Source organism: Lepisosteus oculatus, unplaced genomic scaffold, assembly GCF_040954835.1.
Source record: "Lepisosteus oculatus isolate fLepOcu1 unplaced genomic scaffold, fLepOcu1.hap2 HAP2_SCAFFOLD_48, whole genome shotgun sequence".
Lineage (NCBI taxonomy): Eukaryota > Metazoa > Chordata > Actinopteri > Semionotiformes > Lepisosteidae > Lepisosteus > Lepisosteus oculatus.
The window spans coordinates 474,907-494,569 of record NW_027168020.1 but is presented as its reverse complement, the minus strand read 5'-3'; the positions used below and the strand labels follow the sequence as shown (position 1 = coordinate 494,569).

Genomic DNA, 19,663 nt, shown 5'->3' with positions numbered 1-19,663 from the left:
AGCTTAAGTTTTGTATTTATCTTGTACCATAGAACATGATTTTCTTTGTATTTGAAGCCCACAAAGTGTCCAAATGATGCACTACATGATATAAGGAAGATTATCACATGCATATCGGTATTATCTTTCTTATGAAAATGCATTCCTTTCATTACCTTTTACTTTTTAAAATGAACTCAAATTGTGTATAATGTAATAATTTAAGTAGAATAGATTCAGGTAGGAAATATAGAGTCATGATGTTTATGGCTGACATCATTTCACATGGGTGAATTTTAAGCTAAGAAATAAAAACATTTACAATGAAGATACCATTGCTTAATTTTAAATGCCTTTAAAAAATAAATACCTCCTGAGAATAATTTGCCACTCCCAGATCCTTGGTAAGGTACTGTTTGAATCCAATCAGGAGAGGAGCATCCAGGGAGTGCTTTCTATAGAGTCCAGCTTGGGCCACTCTCTTCCGGCCTGCTGATACTTTTTAACTACTCAGGGCCTGTAAGGATATAAAACACCGGTTTAAACATTTTATACCTATAAGACAAATTAGAATTTTAGTAAAAAATAGATACATCTGAAAAATAAAAAGTCTTACTGCTGATAGAGTTCTTCAGAGCTCACATCTTCCCCTTCCTTATCCGCTTCTGTTTCAGTTTCTAGAGCAGCCTCTGGCATCTCTTCCTCCTGGACTGCGGCCTCTTGCTCAGGGCCGCTGGAATGCAGGTAGATTCTTTTCAACATGCTTTTACATAATATGTTGTAACAATGATTTCAAAAAGAAACTACAGAAGCCTTACAGATTAAAAATATCTCACCTTGCCAATGTGTCTTCAGGCTTCCCATGTACAAAAAGGCCCAAGGACTCTAGCAGTCTTACAACCACTATCCTGTTTGCCTCACCAGACACGATCTCTATTCTGTGGTAATCCACGATGACCCCGTTCTTCAGGTGATTCATCATGTCCTCCCTCGCCTGTTGAGAGGCCATCCTGATGTTTTCTGCCGTGGCGTGCTTCATACACGCCCTCTTCAAGTGAGCAGGAAGCTGATCAAGAGTATTCAGGCACATCTTGCACACCAGGGGAATCCTCGCGGGTTTCCTTTGAAAATAAATAATACCATCTGTGTATAGAAACAAGCTAAGACTGATTTCTTAAATTATCCTTAATTTTCTCTCTCATAGTTTGAGCATAATGATTTTATTGCATTTATATAAGAATTGCTCATTGCTCCTAAATAAATAATGGTTTCATAAAAAAGTGAACACTTGGTCTCAGTCACAGACTTTCCAATAGAAGCCATTGTGGAGTTCAGCAACTGCAGGTCCTAGAAGTGGGGAAGGAATTTTAAAAGAGAAATTGAATTACAATACAGAAGGAATGGCTGAGGGATCACTGAAATATATATATATACAAATTCCAAAGACTGAGTCCATATAGAAACAACTACCTTTCATTTTCAGTATAAGAAAAAAAAAACATTATCTTCCAAAGCATCATAAAATTGTCCCTTCTTCCAGACTCTACTTCTCTCTTGTAGTAGTATAGCAGACCTTTCCAGGTGAGCAGATCACAGAGTCCGAAATGAGCTTCCTCCATCAAGCAAAGTACCTGAACATGACTCTGTCTTCATAAAAGCGCCCCTGTAATAAAGAAATTAAATCCGAAATCAAGAGGGCAGTTGCCTACTGAAATACAAGAAGTCATCAATTTTAACCTAGCAACACATTAAAGGCTGCATCTATACAAGTACGATTCTAGAAATGCTCACCAGATTACGTTTTAAGAAGGAACTGCGCCTCAGGTTCCGCCGAGATCTTAACTCGGATGGCAGGATTCAGAGTCCGGAGTGCGGACTGATGGCGCACGGAGAGTCCATATACTGTGGATCCCTCAGTGATCTTCCGCGTATTCAAACCGCCAGCGTGTGACTCCCCTGTCCCCGTGACCTCATTGCTCTGCTCTCTCCTCTGTGCAGCTGAGCCCGACTCACGGTAAAATGGAAAAAAATATGCCCTCGACGTGAGATTTATTCTGGAGCGAGCCAGTGTTGCGCATAGCTGCCTTCAAAGCAGTTAACCCAGGTTCGATTCCCGGCCAACGCAGTTACGAATGTTTTCAAATGCTGTCATGAGCCTTGGATTGTGACTAGCAAAGCGAAGCCTTTTGAAAGAGCTAAAGCACTGCAAAACGGAATTGAAGGAGAATCTTACAGGGGATTCTGAGCAGTGTCTGCATACATGCAGTCAGATAAAGGTGCTGAAAGCTTGAGCTACTCTCAATGTCATGCTGCCCTTCCCCGGAGTAAATCTGTTACATTGAAAGAATGCTTCTGGCAGGTTCAAAAAGAGACCCTTGTTAATTGGAGAAATCAATGATTTCGAATGAATTCTGTATGCGTTAAAAGACAGCTATACACAGAAAACATGCAGGACACTGCTCATGATGTTTCCCGAGCAGAAACACAGTGCGTTTTTCCAAGCCATTTGACAAAGCCCACCCACTGAAAACTGCAGCAGATCGTGTAAAGACGTTCAACTTTGTAACTACTGCACGCACAGGAAGCAGAATAAATTCCTCTTTTCAAACTGTCAAAGGTTTGCTTTGCGAACGCTGCAGGACATCGCACAATCTCTTTTGAATGGGGACAAACGATTTCTTATGGGGCGCAGTAAGTACAGACGTTTAAAATGCTCCACTCATGCCGACGATGCAGCATGAAGAAGCGCAACCTAACGTTTGACAGACAAAAGCCAGGCGCCGCTACGAGCAATATGAAATCATACTGACAAGCACACGGCGTTTCGCGCTGACACAAAAGTAATCTCGACAGACGCTGTTCTCTGCATAAAGCTGAAAGAGCTAAAGAGCGTTTCTGTTGACACGTAACAAGTTCGTTTCTTTCTACCATGATATCACCGTGACCAAATCTGTCTTTAAACACCTTGCTCAGTCTCTGACGAGACTGTCAAAAATTGCTTTCGCCGATTGTATTGCAAACCGGCGGAAGCGGGGTATTGGGAAAAGTTTTCAACTAGCAATAATCGCGCCTCGGCTAACCCTCACAGGCTACGATACTGCCACTGCGCAAAGCTGACGGTTGCCAGGCAACCGCGGGGATCCTATGGAAATCGTTATCGATCGTGTCATGGCATGTCGTTGCTATAACGCTTCATATTTGTCGTCTTCTTCTTCTTCTAGCTTGAGGTTTTGAAGAATTTCATGACAGACAAGGGCTCCGTTGGGAACAAAGGGCGTTGTGAGAAAACCGTTGCTTATTTTCAGCAGCAGAAATACAACCCTTTAAATACAAGATGACAGAACAATGACGAAGGGCATGCCGGGAGGAACTCATGCACTACAGAGGAAAGGGGGCGGGCACGTACAGTTCACATTCAAGCCACAAGTACTCCTCTTGGATGTTGCACAAACAAATCCTAACGTCTTGAAAGCATTGCAGCATGTTTGTGTCCCACTTCCCGTGGCTGCGGGACGACTGACACGAACGGACAAACACAATCTGTGGCGTTTAGCGTGACATAGTCTTGCAGGCATCGTGCTGTCTCACTGCAATATTATACCGCTGGAGGAAACAGTCCATCTGGCCATGAAACTCATTTGAACGTCTAGCTACAGCAACTAACAATATCATGATTTATTCAGGATGTGTGGAATCAGCACGTCCCGGAGACAGCTTCCGAAATCGTGAGCATTCTCTGGTGGTAGGGGCGTTCAAGATGGCGCTCAGGTGGGAGGTAAAGTTTAGTGGTTGGGGAGTTTTTTTGAGTTTTTCATGACCTGAATGTTAATTTTTGCTTTTTTTGACTACAGAAAAATAAGGACTTGACTTACTAGTTGTTTAAACTTCAGTTATAATTGAAAGAAAAAAAAACGATTTTTTTTTAGGTTTAAAAAGTCCGATATGAGTAACACTGGGAAAAGAAAAGAGAGTGCTGGGTCTTCGAAGGAGAACTCTAAGATACCTCAATCGTATATGTATAGCACTACAAAAAAATCGATGGCAACTAAAGGGAAAAGTGAAGCAGCTGCAGGGGCAGCAAGAGGGCGGAGGCGCCGCGCGCCCGGCCGAAGTGTTGGACCGGTGCGCTTTACGTGCTGAAATAAACACGCGACAGCCCCGAAATGTTTCCAGAGTGCTGTGCACTGAAGACTTGCCTGGTGCTCCTCCGTGCAGATTCTTTGTCCTCCTCCAGTGCGGGACGAGCCAACACAAGGGAGCGCATTCGCCAACATCCAGGCACGCAATGCGATTTGGAAAGCAGCTCCTTTCCAAAGAGTTGCACACGAACGATCCTCCAGTCCCGCTCGGGGGGCATGGAGCCCCCGCCACACACAGCTTCAAGTAGCGAGTCAGGCGCCAGGGTTTTCGCTTACGGCCACACCACCCTGAACACGCCCGATCTCGTCTGATCTTGGAAGCTAAGCAGGGTCGGGCCTGGTTAGTACTTGGATGGGAGACCGCCTGGGAATACCAGGTGCTATAAGCTCTTGCTCTCCCGGCCAGCAGGGGTCGCCGTTGGTGCCGTAGGCTTTGGGAGGAAAACCTGCAGGATGGAAAGGTGATCTATAGCCTCATCTCTAGAGATGTTTTGTTGCTGTGGCATGTGTGTGACCCATATTCAAAAAAAAAAAACCCGTCTGTAAAACGAATATCGAAGCTGCCTCTAAATCTGCAAATGAAGATGAGTCGATAAACCACTCGTTTTTCGTATAACTAGACATATATTCATTTGTTACCGATTTCATTCATTGAGCACGGATACAATAGAGGTACAGCCATTCACTGTTTGACATGTCTGCACTGGTACAGAACCGAGCAATCAGAAAACGGGTGAAACTGTCTTTAGACTCAGCATACAGTACCGAGGCCCCCCATGACCAAATAAAGGCTAACCTCGATAATCAGCCTAAAGAACGCAGACTACAGCAAAACGACTGACTTTGAAAAGGGAATGAACGTCCGGAAGGAGTAGTGGAACTAGCTTGAGATGCTTCTCCGGACCCCTAACTAAAAGCCAGCGAGAACCAGCAGCGGCGTCCACTCCTGTTGAACCGGGATCCTTCCGCAGCCACGCAGCTCGTGGTGTCCTAACCCTCCCGTATCTGATTTTGGACCAAGCACATCAGGGGAGAGCGCGAACGCAGTCCCCCACTACCAGAAATTATGCAGTCGAGATTCCCACATTTGGGGAATTCGCAGGGGTCAGCACAGCCGGAGTGCAATGGCCGAGCCTCGCTCTGGTTGAATCTCCTTCTTGATCAAGATATCTCCCCTGCCAGGTAAGTATGAGTTGTACAGGCCCCTGCAAGCGGCCCGCACCCACAGCACAAATCGCGCAGCCTAGGCCACCTCCTCGCCCCGCACGCCACCGCCTCCTGCTGGGCCCACTCTTTCGCACACTCACACGCCACACTAACACTCAAAAGTGTGGGCAAAACGAGAAAACGAGCGCGCCGTTTCCTACACATCTGCAGTCGCCGTTGTGCATTCGCAGCATGTCCCGGGATGCAATTCGGCCTCATTTGCATAACTCCAGACCGGCAGATCGCCACGCAAGCTCACGACGTGCGCCTGCCACACACCGAACAAACCTTTTCAGCAATTTCCAAAAAACGGGCCTGCTCGCCTGCCCACAAGGCTCCGTCTCTTACCTGCTCTCCAGAGCCTGCTGCCTTCTGTGCTTTTCTCTCGGCACCGCTGCAGCGCACACAACTCCTGCAGCGGGAGGGGGGGAGAAAGTTCCCGCGCTCCGCCGCAGGGAAGGCTCGCTCCGTGCGCACACGTCCTTTCGATGCCAGTCCAACAAGTGCTCCGCATTAGCTGCGTCGGGGCCTCACCTCACCTCGCACTGCCCCCTCCTTGAATGTCTGCCGCTGGGCATGCCCCGCTCTCCTCCGCCTTATCTTATCGCGTGTGAGCACCGACAATGGCCACAATGCCGGGGAATGGCACCTGTAAAGTGTTAATTGGGGCACAGGAACAGCCCGTCTCGTCTCGGGGGGGCCGGCTTCAGAGACAATACAGCAAACACAGCGGGGCGGGGGAAGAAGACGACACCACACATGCGGGTACATTCAGCTCCGGCGGGAACGAGACATTTGTCGGTCTTTTCAAGTGCCGAGAGCCGAGCAATCCTTCACTTGTATCGTTTCTCCCCGGTGACTAGATCTGGCCCTGCGACTCTCGACTGGGCTCACCCCCGGGGCAGCCCAGCAGGTGTGAGCCTGGCCGGCACCCGGATGGGAGATTCCACCCCGGAAAAGCTCCGGTTGCTGCTGCTCCTGCAAGAGGTGTGACGGGGACCAGTAGGGAGCGCTCACCCTGCGGGCTGTGTGGCTCTCTTACGCCCCAGCCTCCTGATGGCGACACTCTGCTGCACAAACAGAGGTCAAACCGAGGTCCCGACCCTCCTTGGCCATTAGGAAACCCCAGGGCGTCTCTCAAAAAGAGACGCCGGGGGTGTCCCTCTGGTGTTAGTGCTCCCCTTTACCCATCAGTCGGGGTCTCCTCCTAATCCCCGTCTCACCTGTAACAATCAATGACGAGGCCCCCCTGTCCGTGAGATTTAGTACTCGCGCAAGAGACCGGGGGCAGAGCGCGAACGCGGTCCCCCGCCCCCCACAAAGTGCGCGCTCCGTGTCCTGCAACACAGCGGAAGGGCAGCGAGAAGGAGCCTCTTGCTCTGACGCCGCAAGGCCACAAGAGGGCGGAGGCGCCGCGCGCCCGGCCGACGTGTTGGACCGGTGCGCTTTACGTGCTGAAATAAACACGCGAAAGCCCCGAAATGTTTCCAGAGTGCTGTGCACTGGAGGTTTTTGTCTGGTGAAGACTTGCCTGGTGCTCCTCCGTGCAGATTGTTTGTCCTCCTCCAGTGCGGGACGTGCCAACACAAGGGAGCGCATTCGCCAACATCCAGGCACGCAATGCGATTTGGAAAGCAGCTCCTTTCCAAAGAGTTGCACACGAACGATCCTTCAGTCCCGCTCGGGGGGCACGGAACCCCCGCCACACACAGCTTCAAGTAGCGAATCAGGCGCCGGGGCTTTCGCTTACGGCCACACCACCCTGAACACGCCCGATCTCGTCTGATCTTGGAAGCTAAGCAGCGTCGGGCCTGGTTAGTACTTGGATGGGAGACTGCCTGGGAATACCAGGTGCTGTAAGCTTTTGCTCTCCCGGCCAGCAGGGGTCGCCGTTGGTGCCGTAGGCTTTGGGAGGAAAACCTGCAGGATGGAAAGGTGATCTACAGCCTCATCTCTAGAGATGTTTTGTTGCTGTGGCATGTGTGTGACCCATATTCAAAAAAAAAAACCCGTCTGTAAAACGAATATCGAAGCTGCCTCTAAATCTGCAAATGAAGATGAGTCGATAAACCACTCGTTTTTCGTATAACTAGACATATATTCATTTGTTACCGATTTCATTCATTGAGCACGGATACAATAGAGGCACAGCCATTCACTGTTTGACATGTCTGCACTGGTACAGAACCGAGCAATCAGAAAACGGGTGAAACTGTCTTTAGACTCAGCATACAGTACCGAGGCCCCCCATGACCAAATAAAGGCTAACCTCGATAATCAGCCTAAAGAACGCAGACTACAGCAAAACGACTGACTTTGAAAAGGGAATGAACGTCCGGAAGGAGTAGTGGAACTAGCTTGAGATGCTTCTCCGGACCCCTAACTAAAAGCCAGCGAGAACCAGCAGCGGCGTCCACTCCTGTCGAACCGGGATCCTTCCGCAGCCACGCAGCTCGTGGTGTCCTAACCCTCCCGTATCTGATTTTGGACCAAGCACATCAGGGGAGAGCGCGAACGCAGTCCCCCACTACCAGAAATTATGCAGTCGAGATTCCCACATTTGGGGAATTCGCAGGGGTCAGCACAGCCGGAGTGCAATGGCCAAGCCTCGCCCTGGGTGAACCGATTTCGATTTTTAAGAACTTTATTTTCTTTTCACAAAAAAATACAGGAAATCACAAATCAGAAAGCTTTACATTAATATACATACTTAAAACAGTATATATGATCACATCTCATTACATTTTGACACGGTAACAGTTACATAGCAACAATTTTCTTTTTTTCTGGTGCAAATCACATTCTTTATTTAAACATGATAATGTTTTTCACAGTTTCTTGAGATGTTGACCTATGCTCTCTATTTCCCACAGATTTTCTGCTTCCTCCCTCCCTTCTCTCCACAGATCTCTGAGGTAATAGTTCTCTCGGGTGATGAACAGGGCCAGGCTACCTGCTGCCTTGACTGGGACCTCGATGCCTTTGAACAGCCCCATGTTCCTCACTCTCCACAGGGCGTCTTTCCCACTGTTCACCACGGCCCAGATCCTGTCAAACACGTCAGGAGGAAGCTTGACAGGAGAGATGCCGTATCTAACGAAAGCAGCGGTCAGGGTAAATTGGGGCGAGAGAGCCTGCAACCAATCTTCAAACTGGGCCCAGAAGGCCTTAGCAAAAAAGCAGGACCACAGGAGATGGGTCACAGTCTCCTCCTCGCCGCAGCCCACCCTAACGCAGCGAGGGCTGGGGGTGAGGCCCCTACGGTACAAGAAAGTTCGTACCGGTAAGCACTGGTGGACGACACTCCAGGCTAAATCTCTGTGAATGTTGCACAGAAATTTAGAGGATGTGTGTTTCCACACCTTCCTTGTTTGGGCTGATGTTAAAATGCCCACAGGGGTCTGCCTATTGTTCTGGGGTGCTACGAAATCTTCCAGTTTTTGGACGCTGACATCTCGGAGGGGAATATGGCCAATTGGGTGAGATCTTAGAAAACTTTTAACTGTCCCATAAATTGCAGGGCATGTGTCAGAGAGTGGGACGTCCAGCTTGGGTCTGACACCCCACACTCTGAACACCTCCCTACCTACCCAGAGCCTGGAAAAATAAGTCCAGGTACGCGCTGCAGGTGCTGTTGCAAAGCCTCTCAGCACAGAGGCCAGGAAAATGCACAGCAGCTTCGTAGCAATATCTGGGACAGACTTCCCCCCTGAGGGTAGCGGCCTGTACATTATTTCCCTTCTGAGTCTTTCCTGCTTCCCACCCCATAGAAATTGAAACATCAATCTCCTCAGCACCGCCGCAACACGGTGTGGGATTGGGAAGGTAGAAGCCAGAAAATTCAAGACAGGCAAGAGCTCGGCTTTGATGACCAGCACCTTCCCTGTCATGGTGAGGTCTCGGTCCTTCCATTGCATCAGTTTTTTGTTTAAGATTGGCAATTTGTTCTGCCAATTTACTGTTCCCATCTCTTCTCCAAAATACACCCCCAGGACCTTAATTCTCTTCTCTTGCAGCCTGAGATCATGTCCTTCTTTTGGCTCCCTCCAGTTCTGATAAAAAATCTCACTCTTAGATGTGTTAATTTTTGCGGAGGAAGCCAAAGAGAACCGATCACAGCACTGCAGAGCTCTGCTAATTGAGGCATTGTCAGAGAGGAGCAGGGTGACGTCATCCATGTATAGAGATGTCTTTACCTCTCCTCCCCCACTTCCAGGCACTGGTATCCCATTAATGGCCTGATCCTGGCGCAAGGCACAGGCTAAGGGCTCCATAGCCAAAACGAATAACAAGGGGGATAATGGGCAGCCCTGCCTCACCCCTGAACAGACTTCAAAGGTGCGTGATCTATTGCCATTAACCATGACTCTGCTGTTGCTACCTGTGTACAGCAGGTTAATCCACTTTCTCATGATGGGGCCAAACTTCATGTGCTCAAGTACCGATGTTAAGTACTGCCGGTTTAGGCGGTCAAAGGCCTTTTCTAGGTCTACACCTAAAATGCACAGAGGGAGGGAGCGATCCTCAGAGTACAGACAGACATCCCTCAACAAGGCCAGGTTGTCGCTCATCAGGCGTCCTGCTATCCCACAAGTCTGTTCTTTCCCTACCAGTGAGGCCACTACATTTTGTAGGCGCAGGAAAAGGGCTTTGGACAGGATCTTAGTGTCCACGCCTAACAGGCTGAGGGGTCTCCAGTTCTTTATGTCATTTTTTGCTCCTTTCTTAAACAAGAGAGAGATAGTGCCTTCTCTTAAGGAGTCAGGCAGCAATTCTGTCTTGTAGCTTTCCTCGAATAGGAGCAGTAGCGGATCCTGAAGCAGATCCCAAAAGGTGCAATCAAATTCTTTAGGGAGCCCGTCAGCACCCGGAGTTTTCCCCTTCTGTAAGCTCTCCATAGCCTGTCTCAGCTCTTCTACTGTCAAATCCCTCTCAAGTACTTCCCTATCTTCTTCACTCAAAATGTTTTCTAGCTTTGAGGTAAAAAAATGAATATCTTCATCCTTTACCTCTGTAGAGCTGTACAGTCTTGAGTAGAAGGCCTCGGTGCAGGAGAGGATAGCACTCGGCTCTGTTCTCTCTCGTCCCTCCTCATCAACTACACTTTCCATGACAGTCTTGGAGCCTACCACTTTCCTGAAAAAGAAGCGAGTACACTTCTCATTTTCTTCCAAGAACTGCACTCTGCTTCTTAACAGCACTCCTCGACTACTTTCTTCGGCTATGCTCCGGATGTCCTTTTTTAAAAGGGCGATATCCTCGAGCACATCGAAGCCACTGTGCAGCATCGTGTAGAGACGCTGCAGCTGCCTCTGTTTCCTGGCTAGCACTCCTCTCCGTCTGGCAGCAGCCTTCCTTCCCTCAGCCATGAAAAAGGCCTTTGTCCTCACCTTCACCTCCTCCCACCACTCTCCTACTGACCCGTACAGACACTGCAAGGACAGCCACTGTGATAGTTTCTCCTTGTAGCGGGATACTACCCCCTCGTTCTCTAGCAGCTTTGTGTTGAGTTTCCAGAGGCCTGGGCCAAAGACAGTCCCGCCCTGGAGTTCCACTCTACACCCTAAAGCCTGATGATCTGAGAAGAAGACAGGCTGAAGAGTGACCCCAACAACTTTCACTCTCTCTGAGACAAAGCAATAGTCAATTCTGGAGCTGCTATTCCTCCCTGACCATGTATATCCTGCTGTTGTGGGATATATACATCTATATGTGTCTGAGAGTTTAAAGTCTTGAACTAAGTTTTGCAGGGCCAGTGAGCTGGAATCCAATTTTATCGGCGAGCTAGACTGCCTGTCTGTGTGCTCTAAGATACAATTAAAATCCCCTCCCACTATCACGTCTGTGCTGCATAACAATAGGGGGGAGAGTGCCTTGAGTAGCTCCACCCTTCCTCCTACGTCAGTAGGGCAATACACATTGATTAGCCGCAGGTTAACGGTCCCCCATTCCACATCCACACACAGCAACCTGCCATCTATGACCCTCTGAATACTTTTCAATTTGAATGCCCATCCTTTGAAAAGAATGGCCACGCCAGAGGCTCTGTTGTTATTGTCCCCTGACCAAACAGAAGGCCCTTTATCCCACCTATCTTCAAAACTTTTATACCTCTCTTGATAGGCTAAAGCACACTCCTGCAACATCAACACATCTCCCTCTCTCTGCTGGAGGTAATCAAAGACAGACTGGCATTTAACTCTGTCATTGATACCTCTTGTGTTAAGAGAAATTATGTTAAGAGCCATATTACATAAGAAAGTGGAACCAGTCTTTACAAAACACATTTCTCTTCTCTTCTCTGTTACCTTTTTCTTTTTCTTTTTCTTCTTACCAATTTCCTGCCAGCCATCCTCTGAATGAGCCTTCATCAGGGTGGCAGCAGTAAAAGCGTTCACAGAGTCCATTTCAAGGAAGGGGGTAGAGGGAGGGGTGGAGAGGTTCCAGCTGTCCCCATCGCCATGCTCTCCTTCCTCCTCGCTCGGGGAGAAAACAGAGTCATTTTTTCTTTTCCTCAAGTCCAGCTCCTGGGAGCACTGAGGGGAAAGGGGTGCAGCCGATGCACCAGTCTCCTCTTCCCCCTCACCCACCAGCTGCTGCAGATCCTCCGTGATGGACTGGATGGAGGAGAGGAGGGCATCTGTAGCACTTGCAGAGTCTGAGAAAAGCAGCTCCGCTGAATCCTGGGTATCCTCGCTGGACCCGCTCCACCGGGGGGCCCCACACTGGCCCTCGTTCTGAGGAGCAGGAGTGGGGGAGGGGTCCTCGCTGTTCTCGGGGGTTTTCAAACCCTCGTGCTTGTCTGGTGCAGTCTGCGGTTGTGGGAGCGTAGTGGATTTCTCTTCCACCAGCCCCGGAGCCACAGCAGGACTGATCCTGGCTGGAGGCTGAGAGTCTTTGTCCAACAAGGGTTCTTTGTTTGACTTGTTGTTTGCTTTGGCTTTTCGGGCCGGTTTGGCTGAAACAAGCACTGCCTCATCCTTTCTCATTTTGAGTTTATTGGCGTAGGCGTGAGGGCAGTTCTTAAAAACGTGTCCTTCCGAGCCACATAAATTGCACTTTGGCAGCATTGAACAGTCAGAGGCTAAATGTCCCTGTTTGCCACAGGTCTTGCAGCATTTCACAGTGCAGGACGATGCCAGGTGTCCCACAGCACCACAGCGCCGACACACCTTTGGTTGTCCCACATAAAACACATAGCCATTGCAGGCTCCCAGCCGGATTGTAGAGGGCAGGTGCCTTAAGCCTCCATTTACGCTGTCCGGTAGCAAGCGAACCTCGAATTTCCTTGCTCCTGTTTTTATACCATCAACATCTCTAACCTCAGTTCCATGGTGGACGGTGCAGTACTGGTTAAGCCAGGTGTGAATGTCCTCCGTCTTTGCCAGTTCCGAGAACATAACAACATGCACCGTTTTCCTCTCTCTCTGTGTCAGAGGCTGCAAGTTGATCTTCTCAAGTGCAGGAACTTTGCCTCTTTTTGCCTCAAACACATCCACGCATTGTTCAAACAGAGGATAGGTAGCAAATACAACCTCAAATGCTTTCTGACCTGGGAGAGCGAAGATGAAATCCAAGTGCCGAGGTTCAAAGCCAAGTTCCTTCTGTAACACTTTTCTGCTGAACTGCATACGATCCATGAAGAGGTCATCCAAGAGCTCAAAACGTACAGCATTCTTACGGGATCCAAAGGTTGCCATTTCAAAAACCGCAAATCGAACACTGCTTCCAACAAAAGAAAAACAATCCAACTACTCCACCTACAGGCTGATCAAGGTATCTCCCCTGCCAGGTAAGTATGAGTTAAACAGGCCCCTGCAAGCGGCCCGCACCCACAGCACAAATCGCGCAGCCTAGGCCACCTCCTCGCCCCGCACGCCACCGCCTCCTGCTGGGCCCACTCTTTCACACACTCACACGCCACACTAACACTCAAAAGTGTGGGCAAAACGAGAAAACGAGCGCGCCGTTTCCTACACATCTGCAGTCGCCGTTGCGCATTCGCAGCATGTCCCGGGATGCAATTCGGCCTCATTTGCATAACTCCAGACCGGCAGATCGCCACGCAAGCTCGCGACGTGCGCCTGCCACACACCGAACAAACCTTTTCAGCAATTTCCAAAAAACGGGCCTGCTCGCCTGCCCACAAGGCTCCGTCTCTTACCTGCTCTCCAGAGCCTGCTGCCTTCTGTGCTTTTCTCTCGGCACCGCTGCAGTGCACACAACTCCTGCAGCGGGAGGGGGGGAGAAAGTTCCCGCGCTCCGCCGCAGGGAAGGCTCGCTCCGTGCGCACACGTCCTTTCGATGCCAGTCCAACAAGTGCTCCGCATTAGCTGCGTCGGGGCTCCGGCGTGTCGCACCTCACCTCACCTCGCACTGCCCCCTCCTTGAATGTCTGCCGCTGGGCATGCCCCGCTCTCCTCCGCCTTATCTTATCGCGTGTGAGCACCGACAATGGCCACAATGCCGGGGAATGGCACCTGTAAAGTGTTAATTGGGGCACAGGAACAGCCCGTCTCGTCTCGGGGGGGCCGGCTTCAGAGACAATACAGCAAACACAGCGGGGCGGGGGAAGAAGACGACACCACACATGCGGGTACATTCAGCTCCGGCGGGAACGAGACATTTGTCGGTCTTTTCAAGTGCCGAGAGCCGAGCAATCCTTCACTTGTATCGTTTCTCCCCGGTGACTAGATCTGGCCCTGCGACTCTCGACTGGGCTCACCCCCGGGGCAGCCCAGCAGGTGTGAGCCTGGCCGGCACCCGGATGGGAGATTCCACCCCGGAAAAGCTCCGGTTGCTGCTGCTCCTGCAAGAGGTGTGACGGGGACCAGTAGGGAGCGCTCACCCTGCGGGCTGTGTGGCTCTCTTACGCCCCAGCCTCCTGATGGCGACACTCTGCTGCACAAACAGGCGCCGTCCTTCGGGGGAGGCGTCAAACCGAGGTCCCGACCCTCCTTGGCCATTAGGAAACCCCAGGGCGTCTCTCAAAAAGAGACGCCGTGGGTGTCCCTCTGGTGTTAGTGCTCCCCTTTACCCATCAGTCGGGGTCTCCTCCTAATCCCCGTCTCACCTGTAACAATCAATGACGAGGCCCCCCTGTCCGTGAGATTTAGTACTCGCGCAAGAGACCGGGGGCAGAGCGCGAACGCGGTCCCCCGCCCCCCACAAAGTGCGCGCTCCGGGTTCCCTCTCGGGGCCCTGCAACACAGCGGAAGGGCAGCGAGAAGGAGCCTCTTGCTCTGACGCCGCAAGGCCACAAGAGGGCGGAGGCGCCGCGCGCCCGGCCGACGTGTTGGACCGGTGCGCTTTACGTGCTGAAATAAACACGCGAAAGCCCCGAAATGTTTCCAGAGTGCTGTGCACTGGAGGTTTTTGTCTGGTGAAGACTTGCCTGGTGCTCCTCCGTGCAGATTGTTTGTCCTCCTCCAGTGCGGGACGAGCCAACACAAGGGAGCGCATTCGCCAACATCCAGGCACGCAATGCGATTTGGAAAGCAGCTCCTTTCCAAAGAGTGGCACACGAACGATCCTTCAGTCCCGCTCGGGGAGCACGGAACCCCCGCCACACACAGCTTCAAGTAGCGAGTCAGGCGCTGGGGCTTTTGCTTACGGCCACACCACCCTGAACACGCCCGATCTCGTCTGATCTCGGAAGCTAAGCAGCGTCGGGCCTGGTTAGTACTTGGATGGGAGACTGCCTGGGAATACCAGGTGCTGTAAGCTTCTGCTCTCCCGGCCAGCAGGGGTCGCCGTTGGTGCCGTAGGCTTTGGGAGGAAAACCTGCAGGATGGAAAGGTGATCTATAGCCTCATCTCTAGAGATGTTTTGTTGCTGTGGCATGTGTGTGACCCATATTCCAAAAAAAAAACCCGTCTGTAAAACGAATATCGAAGCTGCCTCTGAATCTGCAAATGAAGATGAGTCGATAAACCACTCGTTTTTCGTATAACTAGACATATATTCATTTGTTACCGATTTCATTCATTGAGCACGGATACAATAGAGGTACAGCCATTCACTGTTTGACATGTCTGCACTGGTACAGAACCGAGCAATCAGAAAACGGGTGAAACTGTCTTTAGACTCAGCATACAGTACCGAGGCCCCCCATGACCAAATAAAGGCTAACCTCGATAATCAGCCTAAAGAACGCAGACTACAGCAAAACGACTGACTTTGAAAAGGGAATGAACGTCCGGAAGGAGTAGTGGAACTAGCTTGAGATGCTTCTCCGGACCCCTAACTAAAAGCCAGCGAGAACCAGCAGCGGCGTCCACTCCTGTCGAACTGGGATCCTTCCGCAGCCACGCAGCTCGTGGTGTCCTAACCCTCCCGTATCTGATTTTGGACCAAGCACATCAGGGGAGAGCGCGAACGCAGTCCCCCACTTCTAGAAATTATGCAGTCGAGATTCCCACATTTGGGGAATTCGCAGGGGTCAAAACAGCCGGAGTGCAATGGCCGAGCCTCGCCCCGGGTGAACCTCCTTCTTGATCAAGGTATCTCCCCTGCCAGGTAAGTATGAGTTAAACAGGCCCCTGCAAGCGGCCCGCACCCACAGCACAAATCGCGCAGCCTAGGCCACCTCCTCGCCCCGCACGCCACCGCCTCCTGCTGGGCCCACTCTTTCACACACTCACACGCCACACTAACACTCAAAAGTGTGGGCAAAACGAGAAAACGAGCGCGCCATTTCCTACACATCTGCAGTCGCCGTTGCGCATTCGCAGCATGTCCCGGGATGCAATTCGGCCTCATTTGCATAACTCCAGACCGGCAGATCGCCACGCAAGCTCGCGACGTGCGCCTGCCACACACCGAACAAACCTTTTCAGCAATTTCCAAAAAACGGGCCTGCTCGCCTGCCCACAAGGCTCCGTCTCTTACCTGCTCTCCAGAGCCTGCTGCCTTCTGTGCTTTTCTCTCGGCACCGCTGCAGTGCACACAACTCCTGCAGCGGGAGGGGGGGAGAAAGTTCCCGCGCTCCGCCGCAGGGAAGGCTCGCTCCGTGCGCACACGTCCTTTCGATGCCAGTCCAACAAGTGCTCCGCATTAGCTGCGTCGGGGCTCCGGCGTGTCGCACCTCACCTCACCTCGCACTGCCCCCTCCTTGAATGTCTGCCGCTGGGCATGCCCCGCTCTCCTCCGCCTTATCTTATCGCGTGTGAGCACCGACAATGGCCACAATGCCGGGGAATGGCACCTGTAAAGTGTTAATTGGGGCACAGGAACAGCCCGTCTCGTCTCGGGGGGGCCGGCTTCAGAGACAATACAGCAAACACAGCGGGGCGGGGGAAGAAGACGACACCACACATGCGGGTACATTCAGCTCCGGCGGGAACGAGACATTTGTCGGTCTTTTCAAGTGCCGAGAGCCGAGCAATCCTTCACTTGTATCGTTTCTCCCCGGTGACTAGATCTGGCCCTGCGACTCTCGACTGGGCTCACCCCCGGGGCAGCCCAGCAGGTGTGAGCCTGGCCGGCACCCGGATGGGAGATTCCACCCCGGAAAAGCTCCGGTTGCTGCTGCTCCTGCAAGAGGTGTGACTGGGACCAGTAGGGAGCGCTCACCCTGCGGGCTGTGTGGCTCTCTTACGCCCCAGCCTCCTGATGGCGACACTCTGCTGCACAAACAGGCGCCGTCCTTCGGGGGAGGCGTCAAACCGAGGTCCCGACCCTCCTTGGCCATTAGGAAACCCCAGGGCGTCTCTCAAAAAGAGACGCCGGGGGTGTCCCTCTGGTGTTAGTGCTCCCCTTTACCCATCAGTCGGGGTCTCCTCCTAATCCCCGTCTCACCTGTAACAATCAATGACGAGGCCCCCCTGTCCGTGAGATTTAGTACTCGCGCAAGAGACCGGGGGCAGAGCGCGAACGCGGTCCCCCGCCCCCCACAAAGTGCGCGCTCCGGGTTCCCTCTCGGGGCCCTGCAACACAGCGGAAGGGCAGCGAGAAGGAGCCTCTTGCTCTGACGCCGCAAGGCCACAAGAGGGCGGAGGCGCCGCGCGCCCGGCCGACGTGTTGGACCGGTGCGCTTTACGTGCTGAAATAAACACGCGAAAGCCCCGAAATGTTTCCAGAGTGCTGTGCACTGGAGGTTTTTGTCTGGTGAAGACTTGCCTGGTGCTCCTCCGTGCAGATTGTTTGTCCTCCTCCAGTGCGGGACGAGCCAACACAAGGGAGCGCATTCGCCAACATCCAGGCATGCAATGCGATTTGGAAAGCAGCTCCTTTCCAAAGAGTTGCACACGAACGATCCTTCAGTCCCGCTCGGGGGGCACGGAACCCCCGCCACACACAGCTTCAAGTAGCGAGTCAGGCGCCGGGGTTTTCGCTTATGGCCACACCACCCTGAACACGCCCGATCTCGTCTGATCTCGGAAGCTAAGCAGTGTCGGGCCTGGTTAGTACTTGGATGGGAGACTGCCTGGGAATACCAGGTGCTGTAAGCTTTTGCTCTCCCAGCCAGCAGGGGTCGCCGTTGGTGCCGTAGGCTTTGGGAGGAAAACCTGCAGGATGGAAAGGTGATCTATAGCCTCATCTCTAGAGATGTTTTGTTGCTGTGGCATGTGTGTGACCCATATTCCAAAAAAAAAACCCGTCTGTAAAACGAATATCGAAGCTGCCTCTAAATCTGCAAATGAAGATGAGTCGATAAACCACTCGTTTTTCGTATAACTAGACATATATTCATTTGTTACCGATTTCATTCATTGAGCACGGATACAATAGAGGTACAGCCATTCACTGTTTGACATGTCTGCACTGGTACAGAACCGAGCAATCAGAAAACGGGTGAAACTGTCTTTAGACTCAGCATACAGTACCGAGGCCCCCCATGACCAAATAAAGGCTAACCTCGATAATCAGCCTGAAGAACGCAGACTATAGCAAAACGACTGACTTTGAAAAGGGAATGAACGTCCGGAAGGAGTAGTGGAACTAGCTTGAGATGCTTCTCCGGACCCCTAACTAAAAGCCAGCGAGAACCAGCAGCGGCGTCGACTCCTTTCGAACCGGGATCCTTCCGCAGCCACGCAGCTCGTGGTGTCCTAACCCTCCCGTATCTGATTTTGGACCAAGCACATCAGGGGAGAGCGCGAACGCAGTCCCCCACTACCAGAAATTATGCAGTCGAGATTCCCACATTTGGGGAATTCGCAGGGGTCAGCACAGCCGGAGTGCAATGGCCGAGCCTCGCCCTGGGTGAACCGATTTCGATTTTTAAGAACTTTATTTTCTTTTCACAAAAAAATACAGGACATCACAAATCAGAAAGCTTTACATTCATATACATACTTAAAACAGTATATATGATCACATCTCATTACATTTTGACATGGTAACAGTTACATAGCAACAATTTTCTTTTTTTCTGGTGCAAATCACATTCTTTACTTAAACTTGATAATGTTTTTCACAGTTTCTTGAGATATTGACCTATGCTCTCTATTTCCCACAGATTTTCTGCTTCCTCCCTCCCTTCTCTCCACAGATCTCTGAGGTAATAGTTCTCTCGGGTGATGAACAGGGCCAGGCTACCTGCTGCCTTGACTGGGATCTCGATGCCTTTGAACAGCCCCATGTTCCTCACTCTCCACAGGGCAACTTTCCCACTGTTCACCACGGCCCAGATCCTGTCAAACACGTCAGGAGGAAGTTTGACAGGAGAGATGCCGTATATGACGAAAGCAGCGGTCAGGGTAAATTGGGGCGAGAGAGCCAGCAACCAATCTTCAAACTGTGCCCAGAAGGCCTTAGCAAAAAAGCAGGACCACAGGAGATGGGATACAGTCTCCTCCTCGCCGCAGCCCACCCTAACGCAGCGAGGGCTGGGGGTGAGGCCCCTACGGTACAAGAAAGTTCGTACCGGTAAGCACTGGTGGACGACACTCCAGGCTAAATCTCTGTGAATGTTGCACAGAAACTTAGAGGATGTGTGTTTCCACACCTTCCTTGTTTGGGCTGATGTTAAAATGCCCACATGGGTCTGCCTATTGTTCTGGGGTGCAACGAAATCTTCCAGTTTTTGGACGCTGACATCTCGGAGGGGAATATGGCCAATTGGGTGAGATCTTAGAAAACTTTTAACTGTCCCATAAATTGCAGGGCATGTGTCAGAGAGTGGGACATCCAGCTTGGGTCTGACACCCCACACTCTGAACACCTCCCTACCTACCCAGAGCCTGGAAAAATAAGTCCAGGTACGCGCTGCAGGTGCTGTTGCAAAGCCTCTCAGCACAGAGGCCAGGAAAATGCACAGCAGCTTCGTAGCAAGATCTGGGACAGACTTCCCCCCTGAGGGTAGCGGCCTGTACATTATTTCCCTTCTGAGTCTT

General features: G+C 51.3%; 9 non-coding genes across 9 annotated transcripts; 4 read left to right on the top strand and 5 right to left on the bottom strand.

The window, feature by feature from the left end:
• Positions 1-2,952: 2,952 nt before the first annotated feature.
• LOC138230196 (U4 spliceosomal RNA) lies at positions 2,953-3,094 on the bottom strand. Its single transcript, XR_011186231.1, has one exon. It is a non-coding gene; the product is annotated as a U4 spliceosomal RNA (small nuclear RNA).
• Positions 3,095-4,388: 1,294 nt separating this feature from the next.
• On the top strand, positions 4,389-4,507 carry LOC138230173 (5S ribosomal RNA). Its single transcript, XR_011186211.1, has one exon. It is a non-coding gene; the product is annotated as a 5S ribosomal RNA (ribosomal RNA).
• Positions 4,508-5,144: 637 nt separating this feature from the next.
• Positions 5,145-5,308, bottom strand: LOC138230134 (U1 spliceosomal RNA). Its single transcript, XR_011186179.1, has one exon. It is a non-coding gene; the product is annotated as a U1 spliceosomal RNA (small nuclear RNA).
• Positions 5,309-7,068: 1,760 nt separating this feature from the next.
• Positions 7,069-7,187, top strand: LOC138230353 (5S ribosomal RNA). Its single transcript, XR_011186380.1, has one exon. It is a non-coding gene; the product is annotated as a 5S ribosomal RNA (ribosomal RNA).
• Positions 7,188-7,823: 636 nt separating this feature from the next.
• LOC138230159 (U1 spliceosomal RNA) lies at positions 7,824-7,993 on the bottom strand. Its single transcript, XR_011186200.1, has one exon. It is a non-coding gene; the product is annotated as a U1 spliceosomal RNA (small nuclear RNA).
• Positions 7,994-14,931: 6,938 nt separating this feature from the next.
• On the top strand, positions 14,932-15,050 carry LOC138230230 (5S ribosomal RNA). Its single transcript, XR_011186265.1, has one exon. It is a non-coding gene; the product is annotated as a 5S ribosomal RNA (ribosomal RNA).
• A 636-nt stretch (positions 15,051-15,686) lies between these two features.
• On the bottom strand, positions 15,687-15,850 carry LOC138230133 (U1 spliceosomal RNA). Its single transcript, XR_011186178.1, has one exon. It is a non-coding gene; the product is annotated as a U1 spliceosomal RNA (small nuclear RNA).
• Positions 15,851-17,657: 1,807 nt separating this feature from the next.
• On the top strand, positions 17,658-17,776 carry LOC138230336 (5S ribosomal RNA). The gene has a single exon (XR_011186363.1). It is a non-coding gene; the product is annotated as a 5S ribosomal RNA (ribosomal RNA).
• A 636-nt stretch (positions 17,777-18,412) lies between these two features.
• On the bottom strand, positions 18,413-18,582 carry LOC138230149 (U1 spliceosomal RNA). Its single transcript, XR_011186190.1, has one exon. It is a non-coding gene; the product is annotated as a U1 spliceosomal RNA (small nuclear RNA).
• Between the last annotated feature and the right edge of the window lie 1,081 nt (positions 18,583-19,663).